Source organism: Meles meles, chromosome X (assembly GCF_922984935.1).
Source record: "Meles meles chromosome X, mMelMel3.1 paternal haplotype, whole genome shotgun sequence".
Classification (NCBI taxonomy): domain Eukaryota; kingdom Metazoa; phylum Chordata; class Mammalia; order Carnivora; family Mustelidae; genus Meles; species Meles meles.
Window position 1 is genome coordinate 81,477,036 of NC_060087.1, and position 14,320 is coordinate 81,491,355.

Here is a 14,320-nt window from a genome sequence, read left to right on the forward strand (position 1 = left end):
AATTATGCATATTAAATTTATATCATTGTATCTAATATTATATACAAATTAACCCCAATGGATCACAGAACTAAATGTAAAATCTTATAGTATAGGGATGCCTGGGTGGGTCAGTCAGTTAAATGATTGCCCTCAGCTCAGGTCATCATCCCAAGGTCCTGGGACAGAGTCCTGAATCAGGCACCTTGTGAGGAACCTACTTCTCCCTCTGCCTGCTCCCCTTGCTTGTGTGTGCTCTCTCTCTCTCTGACAAATAAATCTTTTTAAAAAAGCATAATATAAAAATTTTAGTAGAAAACATAGGAGAAAAAAATGTGATGTTAGATTAGGCAATTAATTCCAAAAATCATATGATTTCACTCATAAGTGGAACATGAGGAATAGTATGGAAGACCAGAGGCGAAGGGAAGGAAAACTGAAGAGGAGGTATCAGAGAGGAAGGCAAACCACAAATGACTATGGACACTAGGAAACAAACTGAGGGTCTTGGAGGGGAGCAAGGTGGAGGGATAGGGTAGCCCCATGATGGGTATTAAAGTGGAAATGTGTTGTGATGAGCACTGGGTGTTATACACAACTATTGAATCATTGAAGTATCAAAAAATAATGATGTACTATATGGTGGCTAACTGAACATAATAAAAAATCAAAATAAAATAAGAAGTCATAAACTGGGGATGCCTGGGTGCCTCATTCAATTTGGCATTGGTCTTTAGCTCATGTCATGATCCCAGGGTACTGGGATGGAGTTCCACCTAGGCTTCTTGGTCAGTAGGGAGACTGCTTCTCCCTCTTCCTGCTCAGCCTGCTCTACCTCCTCCTCCCCCTGCTTATGCTCTCTCTCTCTCTCTGACAAAATAAATGAATAAATAAAATATTTTAAAAGATCATAAATTGGGCTTTATAAAAAGCAAATGAAATTTTCTCTTTGAAAACACTATGGCTTCATTGTTAGTGTATAAGAAAGCAACTGATTTTTGTGCATTGATTTTTATATCCTGCCACATTACTGAATTGCTCTATGAGATCTAGTAATTTGGGGGTGGAGACTTTTGGGTTTTCCACATAGAATATCATGTCATCTGCAAAGAGAGAGAGTTTGACCACTTTGCCAATTTGAATACCTTTTATTTCTTTTTGTTGTCTGATTGCTGTTTCTAGGACTTCTATTACAATGTTGAACAATAGTGGTGAGAGTAGGCATCCCTCTCATGTTCCTGATCTCAGTGGGAAGGCTCTCCACTTTTCCCCATTGAGAATGATATTTGCTGTGGGTTTTATTAAGGTGAGTAATAGTCCCTGTATCCCTAGACTCTGAGGAGTTTTAATCAGGAAAGAATGCTGTATATTGTCAATTTTTTTTCTAAATCAATTGAGAGGCCCATGTGGTTCTGGTCTCTTCTCTTATTTATGTGTTCTATCACATTGATTGATTTGCAAATGTTGAACCACACTTGCATCCCAGGGATAAATCCCACCTGGTAGTGTTGGATAATCCTTTTAATGTACTGTTGGGTGCTATTGACTAGGATCTTGTTGAGAATCTTGGCATCCATATTCATCAGGGATATTGGTCTGAAATTCTTTTTGATGGGGTCTTTGCCTGGTTTGGAGATCATGGTAGTGCTGGCCTCATAGAAAGAGAGGAAAATTCCATTCTGTTTCTATTTTATGAAACAGCTTCGGGACAATAGGTATTACTTCTTCTTTGAATGTTTGGTAGAATTCCCCAGGGAGTCCATTGGGTCCTGGAATCTTGTTTTTTGGGAAGTTTTTGATCATTGCTTCAATCTCATTACTAGATATTGGTCTAGTCAGGTTGCCAATTTCTTCCTGTTTCAGTCTTGGAAGTTTATAGATTTACAGGGTTGCATCCATTTCTTTTAGGTTGCTTAACTTATTGGCATATAGCTGTTGATAATAATTTCTGATTATTATTCCTATTCCCTTAGTGTTAGTCATGATCTTCCCCCTTTAATTCATAATTTTATTGATTTGGGTCCTCTTTTCTTTTGGATAAGTCTGGCCAGTGGTTTATCACTCTTATTAATTCTTTCAAAGAACCAGCTTCTAGGTTTGTTAATGTGTTCTACTGGTTTCTATTTCATTGATCTCTGTTCACTCTTATTTCCCTTCTTGTACATGGGTTAGGTTTAATTTGTTGTTGATTCTCCAGATCTTTCAGATGTAAAGATAATTTGTGTATTTGGGATTTCTCTATTATTTTTTTAGTGAGGCTTGGATGGTTATGAATTTCACTCTTAGGACCACCTTTTTCATATCCCATAGGTTTTGAATCAATGTTGAAGGGGGAGAAATCAGAGTGGGAATAGAACCATGAGAGAATATGGACTCTGGGAAACAAAAAGAGCATTTTAGAAGGGAGGGGTGTGGGGAGATGTGTGAGCCTAGTGATGGATATTAAGGAGGACACAGATTGCATGGAGCACTCAGTGTTATATGCAAACAATAAATCATGCAGCACTACATCAAAAATAAATGATGTACTGTATGGTGACTAACATAACACAATTAAAAAAAACACTATTGAGATAATAAAACTATAAGCCACAACCTAGGAGAAAATAACTGTGAATCATATTTCTGACAAAGGATATGTATTAAAAATGTGCAAACTCAACAAGAAGAAACAAATAACACAATTTTTAAAAGGGCTAAATAACAGAAGACCTACTTCCCCTAAGAAATATCTAGATGAGAAATGAGCATAACAAAATGATACTTAACATGACTAGTTATCAGAAAAAGGCAAAATAAAACCATGATCAGATACCACTAGACACCAATCAGAGTAGCATTAAAAAAAAAAAGAAAAGGAAAAAAATGAAAAAGGAGAAAACACCAAGTGCCGGAAACAATATGAAGCAATTGAAACTCTCATACATTGCTACTGGTTATGCAAAATGGTATAGTTACTTTGAAAATGTTTGTCAGTATCTTATAAAGTTGTATGAACACCTACCATACTACCCAGAAATTCTACACCTTTATATTTTTCTTTGAGGAATGAAAACCAATATTACATAAAACTTATATGTGAATGTGAAGATGGAGGCACAGTAGGACGACCCTGGGTTCATCTCATCCTTTGAACACAACTAGGTAATTATCAAATCATTCTGATTACCCAAGAGATTGACCTGAGGACTGATAGGAAAAAAAAACAAAAAACAAAAAACAAACAAACAAACAAAAACCTGCACTACTAGAGGGAAATAAGAGGCCACATTGAAGGAAGGAGGAAGTGTGGAGATGTGATTTGGAGGAGAAATGGATCATGAGTCCTGTGGAGGGGGAGGGAGCCCTGGTCACAGAGAGAGGTAAAAGAGAGAGAGGAAGACATAGGGGAATGCACAAGAACACTTTCCAAAGCCATTGGTTGGGAAGATCAGAGGGGTTGATTTTCACGAGTTTTTGCAACCAAATTGAAGAATGGAATTTTAATGGTCAGCAGGCTTGGCTGAGATAGAGCCCCAATGGTGCTCCCCTACTCCTGAGATAAAGCAGGCAAAGAACCCAGGGGCAGATGACAGGATATGAGGAACTCCTGGGGCACACAGTGTGTAGGGGGGAGATTATTCCCTCTTCCTAGAGACCCCTCTCTGGAGACAAAAGAGCTGGAAGGTGTAATTTCCCTCCACCACCTGTCAGCATAGACACAGAGTCTCCTACCAAGGGCAACTTGGCCCTGACGCTGGCTGCCTTGTCTGCTTGTTCTAAGTCCCACATCCCTGTGCTCTGGCACACTTGGCATTTTTGGGCAAACCTGTCTCAGTCCCAACAGGATAAGACCAGCCCCCAGAAGACCAATGCAGGCCATTTTCCATACCATGTCCCTAAAGCCTGAAGTTTTAAAAGTCAGAAGGCTTGCCTAGGATAGAGCCCAAAAGGTACTACACTACTCCTGGAAAGAAAGAAGGCAAACAATCAAGATGAAGACAGTGTGAAATGGCTATCAAAAAAATCCCTAAGGGGGAGCCTGGGTGGCTCGGTGGGTTAAAGCCTCTGCCTTCCACTCAGGTCATGATCCCAGAGTCCTGGGATTGAGCCCCGCATCGGGCTCTCTGCTCCGCAGGGAGCCTGCTTCCTCCTCTCTCTCTGCCTGCCTCTCTGCCTAGTTGTGATTTCTCTCTGTCAAATAAATATTTAAAAGAAAAAAAAAATAACATCGGCAGCCCCCAACAAAAAAAAAAGCTCATGTACATACCCTCCTTGCGCCCAACCCATTCTAAAAAAAAAAAAAAAAAAAAAAAAAAATCCCTAGGGACACATGGAGGAAGATTATTCCCTCTTCCCCTCTTCTGGGAGCATTTTCTTGAGAGCAGTAAGCAGGAAGACCCCTTTCCAGGGACAAAGGAGCTGGCTGGTGCCATTTACCTTCCTACCTCTCAGTATAAATGCAGAAATGCCTATAGTAAATATGACAGCACAGAACAGTAGCTGCCTAATACACTTACACCATGTCTCATGCCCCTTATACTCGGCCAGTATTTCTCTTCTCAAGCAAGTGTGCCTCATTCAAAGGGATACATTCACTGCAGTGTTTACAGCACCAATATCAACAATATCCAAATTGTCGAAAGAGCTCAAATGCCCATCAACTGATGAGTGGATAAAGAACAGGTAGTATACATGTACAATGGAATATTACTCAGCTATCAAAAATGATGAAATCTTGCCATTTGCTATGATGTGGATGGAGATAGGAAGTATGCTAAGCAAAATAAGTCAGTCAGTGAAAGACAAATACCATATGATTCTATTTATATGTGGAATTTAAGAAACAAAACAAAGAAACATAAGGGGGAAGAAAGAGAGGACAACCAAGAAACAGAGGGGAAGCGAGTGGGGTGATGGGTTAAATAAATCATGGGGATTAAGGAAGATATTTGTTATTATGATCACTGGGTGTTGTACCTAAGTGATGGGTCACTAAATACTGTACCTTAAACTAATATTGCACTGAATCTTAAACAACTGAAAGTTAAATAAAAACTAGGAAGAAAAAAAAAACTTAGAAGAATAAAAATCTTGTATGTGGATGTATATAGCAGCTTTATTCATAATCTCCAAAACTCAGAGGCGATAAATACGTCCTTCATTAGGTGGATGAATGGCAACCTCCAGTGCATACATACAATGGAATACTATTCAATGTAAAAAAGGAATTAGCTATCAAGCCCTACAAAACATGGATGTATCTCAAATTTATTTTGATAAATGAAATGAGCCAGGACCCAAGGACTGCATTTTTTATGATTCTAGAAACTACTTCTGAAATAATGGTTTATGAGAATTAATTATAGATGAAGTTTGCCTAATAACATTAAATTGAGCATAAGATATTTTTGTAGTAGTTTGCTGATGTTAACAATTCCACCACTCCTGATTCTTTGATAGCTTTAAGATTAAGTCCTGGGAGATTCAAATAACTTTATATATTGTCAAGGACGCCCTCTGACTATCATATTTTAAATTCAATTGTCAAGTAATCATTCACAATCTGTCACTGTCTTTCTCTAATACATGAATAAGCCCTAGGGTCTACCTATTTCATATCCCACCCCACCGTACTCTACCTACTTCCCTTTCCACATCCCCATAAATCTTTAAGATACCTGAGATATTGCATCAACCAGTGTGTTCCCTTCTATAAATATTTTTTGAAGTATGAGTACCAAGTATCTTTTGCTGGTATCACTGTTAAAAGATTTAATAATTGTTCCACTACTGTACTTAACAAGGGACTGTTTTCCCTCAATCATAAATGGTGAAGTCTTTCTTGACATCTTAATGGTGGTTAAGCAAGGACCAAAATCTCGTTTTAGAGTCTGCTTCCTAGGAACCCTTCCAGCACCTACTGTCACTGCTTCCATTTCCCTGAAAGAAGAATCTGAGGTGACTTATTGTAGAATTTGGAGGGGAAAACACTGTTATGGAGGAAGGAAAGTAAGATTGAGCAGAATGTTAAAATGTGATACAGGGTTAAGCTTTCAGAAATGTCCCAAATTGAGGCAGAGGGATCAGGCTTTTTCGCCTTAGCATCAAGAGTCTTTAGATGCAAGCTGACCCCAAGGAGGGTCCTTTATTTTGACCAAAGCAGCTACCTTGAAACAAGGGTAATTCCCAGAGAACAACTCAGCAGGTACAACTCCTAGCACCTGGTGTAATGAGTGATTTGGTTCTGAAGGGGAGACCTTATCAGTTGTACTATACTGGTGATACCTCAAGTGGGTAACAAACTACTCTGAGCCAAACACTTTCATTTTGCAAAATATAAGGTACCATAAAAAGCAGGTATCAGGGGCACCTGGGTGGCTCAGTGGTAAAAGCCTCTGCCTTCAGCTCAGGTCATGATCCCAGGATCCTGGGATCGAGCCTCGCATTGGGCTCTCTGCTCAGCGGAAAACCTGCTTTCCCCTCTCTCTCTCTGGCTGCCTCTCTGCCTACTTGTGATCTCTATCTGTCAAATAAATAAATAAAATCTTTTAAAAAAGCAGGTATCATTCTCTGCAGATCTTATAATTATTATTGACACCATAATGATTACCACTGTATTGTTTGATTTCCCATTGTTTCACCCTTCATATGTAGCTTATTCCAATTAATCACAGGTAAAGGCTTAAGCAGATGTAAGGTCCCAGCATGCCAGAGGTTACCATTTCATTTATCATCAGGAATTGAGTCCTTATTTCATTCAGATGGTGGACAGAAAAAATCCAAAATCTTATGCTAAGGCTCTATCTTTAGGAAACACTTCCTCTATCAATTATATTAGCCCAAATTCCCTAGAATATAGAACCTGAGACAATGATTAATTGGTATGTCTTATTAAGGAAGCAGAATCCCAGGATAGCAAGAGTGAACAGCAACAACAACAAAAAGAAAGAAAGAAAGAAAGAAAGAAAGAAAGAAAGTAAGAAAGAAAGAAAGAAAGAAAGAAAGAAAGAAAGAAAGAAAAAGTAGGGGAAACTATACAAAGTGATTCAGTAATATGCTAGCCTCCATTTCATGAAAAACCCCCAAGAGACATTGCTGGTCATTTGGCTGATACTTTAACTTAGTCACTCAGGAGGACTCTGAAGCAGATCATGGGATCCTGCTTTCCATTGGCCAAAACTTATCCCACAGGGAGTGAATTCACCTGTGCTTCGAAATGGCATCATGCAATTCCACCAGTGCATACTCAGGAAGTTAAATTTCAGTAAAAGTCACAAATTTAGACTATGTGGTTATCAACATGGCCATATCACATCAGTGAAAAGAAGACCCTTCTGAAATGATTTAAGAGTCCCCAAGATGCAGAATCATATAGGTCCCAGCAAAATTGACTGGCCATTGCATCACTGCATTAACTAACTGAAGTTCCAGAAGACTATGGCACTGAGGGTATCGAGGCACAGAAGTTGTGGCCAATGCAATAACTAAGTAGGGTTTATCCTAAGAATCCAAGGTTAAATGAATATAAGGAAAAATAATTTCATTCAAATTGATATAATCCAACACATACTGAGCAAACAAGCAGATTAACACTTTTATCTAAGCAGAAGTCAGAGAGAAAATTCTGGAAAAACAAATTAAAAACACATAAATTATTGCACAATTTATTGAAATCCCTGAGATGAATGATTGTAAAAAAGAATGTAACTGTGCCACTGTAATAAGAATGAATAACTTTTTGCAATAAAAGGTGTGCCTTTGTTCCTGCTTTTTCTTGCAATCCAAGACAAATGTATTTGGGTGGAAGATAAAATTCTTTTAGGCAAAGTAAGCAGAAACTTCACACATTCAAATCTCCTTGTTTAATAAAAGTATAATTATAGACAAGAATGCAGTGTCAGATGCAAATTAGTAAGTATGCAAAGCACAAGGTTTTTGATAGTATTTATACATGAGGAAATACAAACGATAGTATGGAAAATACACAGCTATCTTTCCAATCATACTAATATGAATTAAAATGAAGATGCCATGATAAATTTGTTAAAATAAAAAAGTTAATCAACATATATGAATAAAAATCAATAGTGCTAGGGCTGTGGGAAAACAGCCCTGTATTGATGGTTACACGATAAATTCGATAAACTTTTGGATAAAAATATATTAAACTGTAAGAACCATCAAACTATTTCTATAATTTGATGGAGCCACTATACAATTATAATAAGCAATAACAAAATGGTACAATGGCTCAAACATGATAAAAGTAAACTGTTTCACAGCTTTCCTGCAAATTGTCATACTGGACCCAGATTGTATTGATTTTTTTTAAGATTTTATTTAATTATTTGACAGAGAGAGAGGAAGAGCATAAGCAAGGGGAATGGCAGGCAGAGGGAGAGGCAGGCCCCCCACTGAAAAGGGAGCCTGATGCAGGGCTAGATTCCACAACCCTGGGATCATGACCTGAGCTAAAGGCAGACACTTAACAAATTGAGCCACCCAGGCACCCCCAGAATGTATTCATCTTGATGTTACACTGTCTTCACTACACAGCTTCCAATGTCACCATGCTCATTTGCACGCAGCTTTGCATCCAGGTAACAGATGGGGAAAGAGCTTGGGTGGGGGTCATGTAGGAGGTTTTAAATGACCTAGAAATGGAACATTTTGTTTATACTTAATTCTGTTATTTACAATTCAATCATGGACTACACCCAACTGGAAGGAGGCTGAAGGAACATATGCCAGTTATGTGCTAAGAAAGAAAAAAAAAAAAGTACATCTGGTGAGCCAGTTATTTTTTCACTTTTTCTCACCACAACTGATACCAAGAAAATAACCCAGAAAGGCATAAAGAGTATTTTTTATAAAGGTGTACATAGCAGTGCTTTTTAATAAGATGAGTATCAGAACTTTCTCTTCCTTCACTAGAATATAAGTTCTATGAGGACGGGATTTTTGTAGACTTGGTTTACTGCAATACTCTGTATTTGGAATAATACCTGAAATTTTGTATGAATTTGTTAATTGAATAAAAAATGACTCAACTTATCTGTAAGTAGCAAAATAAGCCCAACAAGAAGAGTCAGGAATTGGATACTACAGTAATACAGATTGTGGTTGCTAATGGTAGTAGGTGATGGAATTAAGTTCAGACAAGTATGCAGAACTTGACTTCAAGAAAAAGTTGCAGAAATAAATGATGGTATAGGCAATCAGACAATTCTTTTCAAGGAGATAGAGTAAGTTGTAACAAATATTTGGTTATAAATTGCAGACTGCACAAAGCCATAGAGGAACCTACTAGAAGCTCTTGCTAAATCTGTGGCAGGCTGCAGTTCATTGAGAAAACACCAATTGTCAACAAAACTGGTAAGACTAAGACAGTTTTTTTTTTTTTTATTTCAAAGACCTGGGTAGTAGGTAAATTTTATCTTATTTTTCAGTTTAATAATTTTGACATCTTACATTTTATAAATTTAAGGTATACAGTGTGTTACTTTAATATGTTTAGGTAATATGATTGCCACTGAAGCAATATTTACCACGTTAAATCCTTAAAGTAGTACTTTCTTGTCTATATTTATTACACTGTGCATTAGATCCCTATGGCTTATTTACTCTTTGTTACAAGTTTGAACTCTGAACACAACTAAGCATCATGGAGATGCAAATAAAAACTATAACGAAAGATCACCTCACACCTGTTAGAATGGCTATCACCAAAAAGACAGGAGACAAGTTCTGTTGAGGTTATAGTGAAAAAGTAGTAGGTAAACTTTTAATTTGGAAATTCAGGCACTGGAGATGATCCAGGAACTGAAATCATGCAACCAGAAGACAAGCTTACAACTAAGCCTGAAATAAAGTTAATTTGACTCTAAACTTAAATCTATAATTGGTCCATAAATTTAAGATGAGTACAACTCAGTCAATGTGAGTTTAAAGCTCTGGTATAGGTTTTTAGGAAATATCAGCTAGGGAGCATTGTGTTCTATTATAACAACAACATAAAATAATTAATGTGGAGTGGATAAACAGACTATGAAATATCATGATATACATCATGATATAATGGTCTGTGTCAAATAAAAATGACAATAGCAGATAGTATCTAGCACATAAAAATATGTGTGTAAAATAATGTTCAATAGAAAAGAATGAATTACAAAAAATGTACACAGACTTTACTTATGTTTAAATGCATATGTACTTGGGCACCTGGGTAGCTCAGTCAGTTGTCTGACTCTTGATTTTGGTTCAGGTCATGATCTCAGGGTCATGGGATCAAGCCCTGCGTTGGGCTGTGTGTTTAGCATGGAGTCAGCTTGAGACTCTCACTCCCTCTGTCCCCCTACTCTCTCTGTTTCTCAAATAAATAAATAATCTTAAAAAATAATAAATGCATAAGTATTGACAAAAACAAAAATTGAATTTATATAAAAATGTTTAATATTAGAAAAATTGAAATCTACTTTAATAATAGTAGTATTAAATGTCTAAAATATGCAAATATAATTTCCATCCTGGAAATAAAATTATTTTTTTCTCTTTATTTTTCTGAAGTGATTGATACAATTTGTTAGGTACCACTTTGGTCAACTCACTTCTGTGATTCATACATTTGTAGGTTTTTGTTCTATCACAATGCACATAAGAAATAGGTGTCTGAGAAGAAACAGTGTTTGGTTTGTTTTTGAATCTAACCACTAAAAAAATGATGTTTTGTGATCCTTAGATTATTTAAGATTAGTATCTTTTAAGGATACTATTAATACACTCAAAATATTATTTTTTAAAATATTTTATTTATTTGAGAGAGAGACAGTGAGAGAAAGCATGAGAGGGGAGAGTCAGAGGGAGAAGCAGACTCCCTGTGGAGCTGGGAGCCGGACGTGGGACTCGATCCCAGGACTCCGGGATCATGACCCAAGCTGAAGGCAGTTGCTTAACCAACTGAGCCACCCAGGCACCCACACTCAAAATATTCCTGAAGGATATAGTGATGTTTTGTTTTATTCCTGATGTAGATAAGTTGTAACTTCTCTTTTTCTTTTTTTATCAGCGTTGATACATTTTATTAATTGTGTTGCCCTTTTCAAAAAATGCTTTTTGGTTCATTGATTTATCTTGATTTCTGCTTTTAATTTTATTGATTTCTGTTCTCATCGATATTATTTATTTCCTTCTGTTTGCTTTAGCTTATTTTGCTCTTCTTTTTCTAGTCTCTGGAAGAAGGAACTTAGATTTTAATTAAATTATTGATTTAAGACCTCTCTTCATTTCTTTTTTTTTAAAGATTTATTTACTTATTTATTATTTTTCAGAGAGAGAGAGAGCACAAGAAGGGGGAGCGGCAGGCATAGCAGGCAGAGGGAGAAGCAAACTCCCTTCTGAGCAAGGGGTCTGAGTCTGGACTCCATGCCAGGAACCCGGGACTGTGACCTAAGCCAAAGACAGATGCTTAACCAACTGAGTCACCCAGGTGTCCCTGCCTTTCTTCATTTCTGATAATCATTTACTCTTATAAATTTACCTTTCTGCACTCATTTAGATAGGTCTCAAATATTTTGATATACCATATTTTCATTTTCATTCACATCAATGCATTTTTATCCCCTTTCAGACTTATTTGACCCATGGACTATTTTAGAACTATTTAATTTAGGACTATTAATTTGGGACTATTAATTAATTAATTTAATTTGGGACTATTTAATTTCCAAATGTTTGGTTATGTTCCTCTTCTGTTTCTCTTATCAATTTAAAGTTTGATTCCATAGAGAACATACTTTGTATTATTTCATAATTTTAAATTAGTTTGTTTATTACACTGGTGAATGATTTTAAATTTAAATTTGTTTATTATCTTGGTGAATGTTCCATGGGCATTTGGAAAAAAAAAAAAGTGTATTTTGCTGTTGGATGACATGTTCCACGTATGTAAATGTGAACATGTTGGTTCATTTTGTTGTTCATATCTTCTACATGTTTTCTGATTTTTTTGTCCAACAGTCAAATCAACTGCTGAGAATGCTTTGTCATAGTTGTCAACTATAATTTTAAATTGGACTCTTTTCAGTTCTATCAGTTTTGCTTCATGTACTTGTATTCTAAGACTCCATTGTTTGGTGCATACATGTTTATGACTGATATATTTTCTTGGTGAGTTAATCCTTTTATTATAATTCAATGTCTCTCTTTGTCTGTAGCAATTTTCTTTGCTCCAAAATAACCAAAATGTATTTTAATATAGTGAGTCCTATTTTAATTTGATTATGTTTTTATGATATATATTTAAAAATCATTTTGTTTTCAACTAATTAACAATGTCATTCTGCTTAAAGTGAATTTCCTGTAGACACATATAGGTGGGCTATGTTGTTTTTATCCATTTTGCCATTTTTTTGTCTTTTATTTGGTGCATTTACAGTTTAAGTAATTGTTGATATGTTAGGACTTAGGTTTGCCATTTTATTACTTGCTTTGTATTTGTTTCCTCTCTTTACTCTTCCTTTCTTTTTTGTTCCTTTCTTCCCTATGAGTTACAGGAACATTTTGAATTCCATCCTTTTCTTTTCTCTTTTATTTATTTACTGTTTCTTTCTTTTATTCAAGTATAATTAGCATACAGTATTATATTAGTTTCAGGTGTACAATGTAATGATTCAACAATTCCATAAATTTACCCAATGCTTATCAATCTAAGTGTACTCCTAACTTCCTTTATTCATTTCACCTATTTCCCTGCCCACATTCCCTCTGGCAACCAGAATTTCATTTTGAGGTATTTATAATATATTGAGTATATCCCTTTTTCTACTTATCTTAGCAGTTGCTTTACAGATTAGAAATTATATATGTAGCTTATCCTAGTATACTGATTATCAATATTTTATCACTTTATATGAAAGGAACCAATTAAGCCCCTTTAATCTACCCATTTAAAAATATAAATATCTTAAATATTTCTTCTATATACACTGAGCACAACATCAGATGGTGTTATATATACACAGTTTTGGTTTTTTGGTTTCAAGCATGAAATATGATTTAAAAGACTCAAGGAAAGAAGGATAGTCTATTTATATTAACTTACTTTTACCCATCCTGATGGTCTTCATTCATAACTGAAGTCTCAAAACTTCCTTTGTTATTTCTTTTCTGTTTAAAGACTATCTTTAGCTATTATTTAAAAGTAGGTTTACTAGCAAAAATTTTTGTAGTTATGCTTCATTTGAGAATATCTTTATTCCCCCAGTATTCCTTACATATGTTTTTACTGGATATAGTATTCTGAATTAATAGTTCTTTGTTTCAATAAATACCATAAAATAATGTGCTATTAACTCACAAACTTTATGGTTTCAGATGAGAAATCCATTCTTATTCAAATTGCTATTCCCTTACATGTAATGTGTTCAATATAGTTTTTTTCTTTAGTATTTAGATTTCAGAGTTTAATTATAGTATGTCTGGTGTGAATTTATTTAGGTTAATCCTATTTGAGGATCCCTCAGATTCTTGAATCTGTGGGTTTATGTATTTTGCCAAATTTGGTAGTTTCAAGCTATTATTTCTTTGAATATTTTTCTCAGTCTTATTCCTCCTCTCCACCAGAAGCTAGAAGATAAAGTCATCATATATTCACAGTGTTGAAAAGGAAAAATCTATAGCCAACAATACTATCTCCAACAAGGCTATCATTCAGAATAGAGGGAGAGATAAAGAGTTTCCCAGACAAATAAAGGTTAAAGGAGTTCATGACCACTAAACAAGCCCTACAAGAAATGTCAGAGGGTATTCTTTGAATGGAAGGAGAGTCTGGAAATAAGAGTAAGGATGGTAGGAAACAAAAGTATTAAAACTAAGTATCTGTAAAAATCAGTCAAGAGACTCACAAAATTAAAAAAATAATAATAAGAGGAGTAAAAACTGGGTTCTGTGGGAGGCCACGATAAGGCTTGAGATGAGGACGAAAACAGGCCCTGACTTGTGTCTCCTTTAAAGTCCGAAAAGCCGAACAAAGGGCTTATTAGGATGGAAAAGTTGAGTTGCACTGAGAAAGGGTCTGTGCTGTGTGTTGTGTGCTCGCCTACGTGACTTCCCACATGTTTACTAGTGAGACGAGAGCAATTTGGGTGGGGTCCTAAGTTCCAGCACAGCTCAAAGAACACTCTCAGGTTTGTTGTTACTTCTTTGTAATTATTATCTGAAGACAAAGACCACTGGCCTCGGAAGATCTGCATTTAGACCTTGAGAACTAGTTAATGGGGAAGTCTGGAGGGTTTCATGCATATGTGACATGTAACTAGCTAATGATGGACACTTCTTCGTAATTATTTCTGTTGGATAT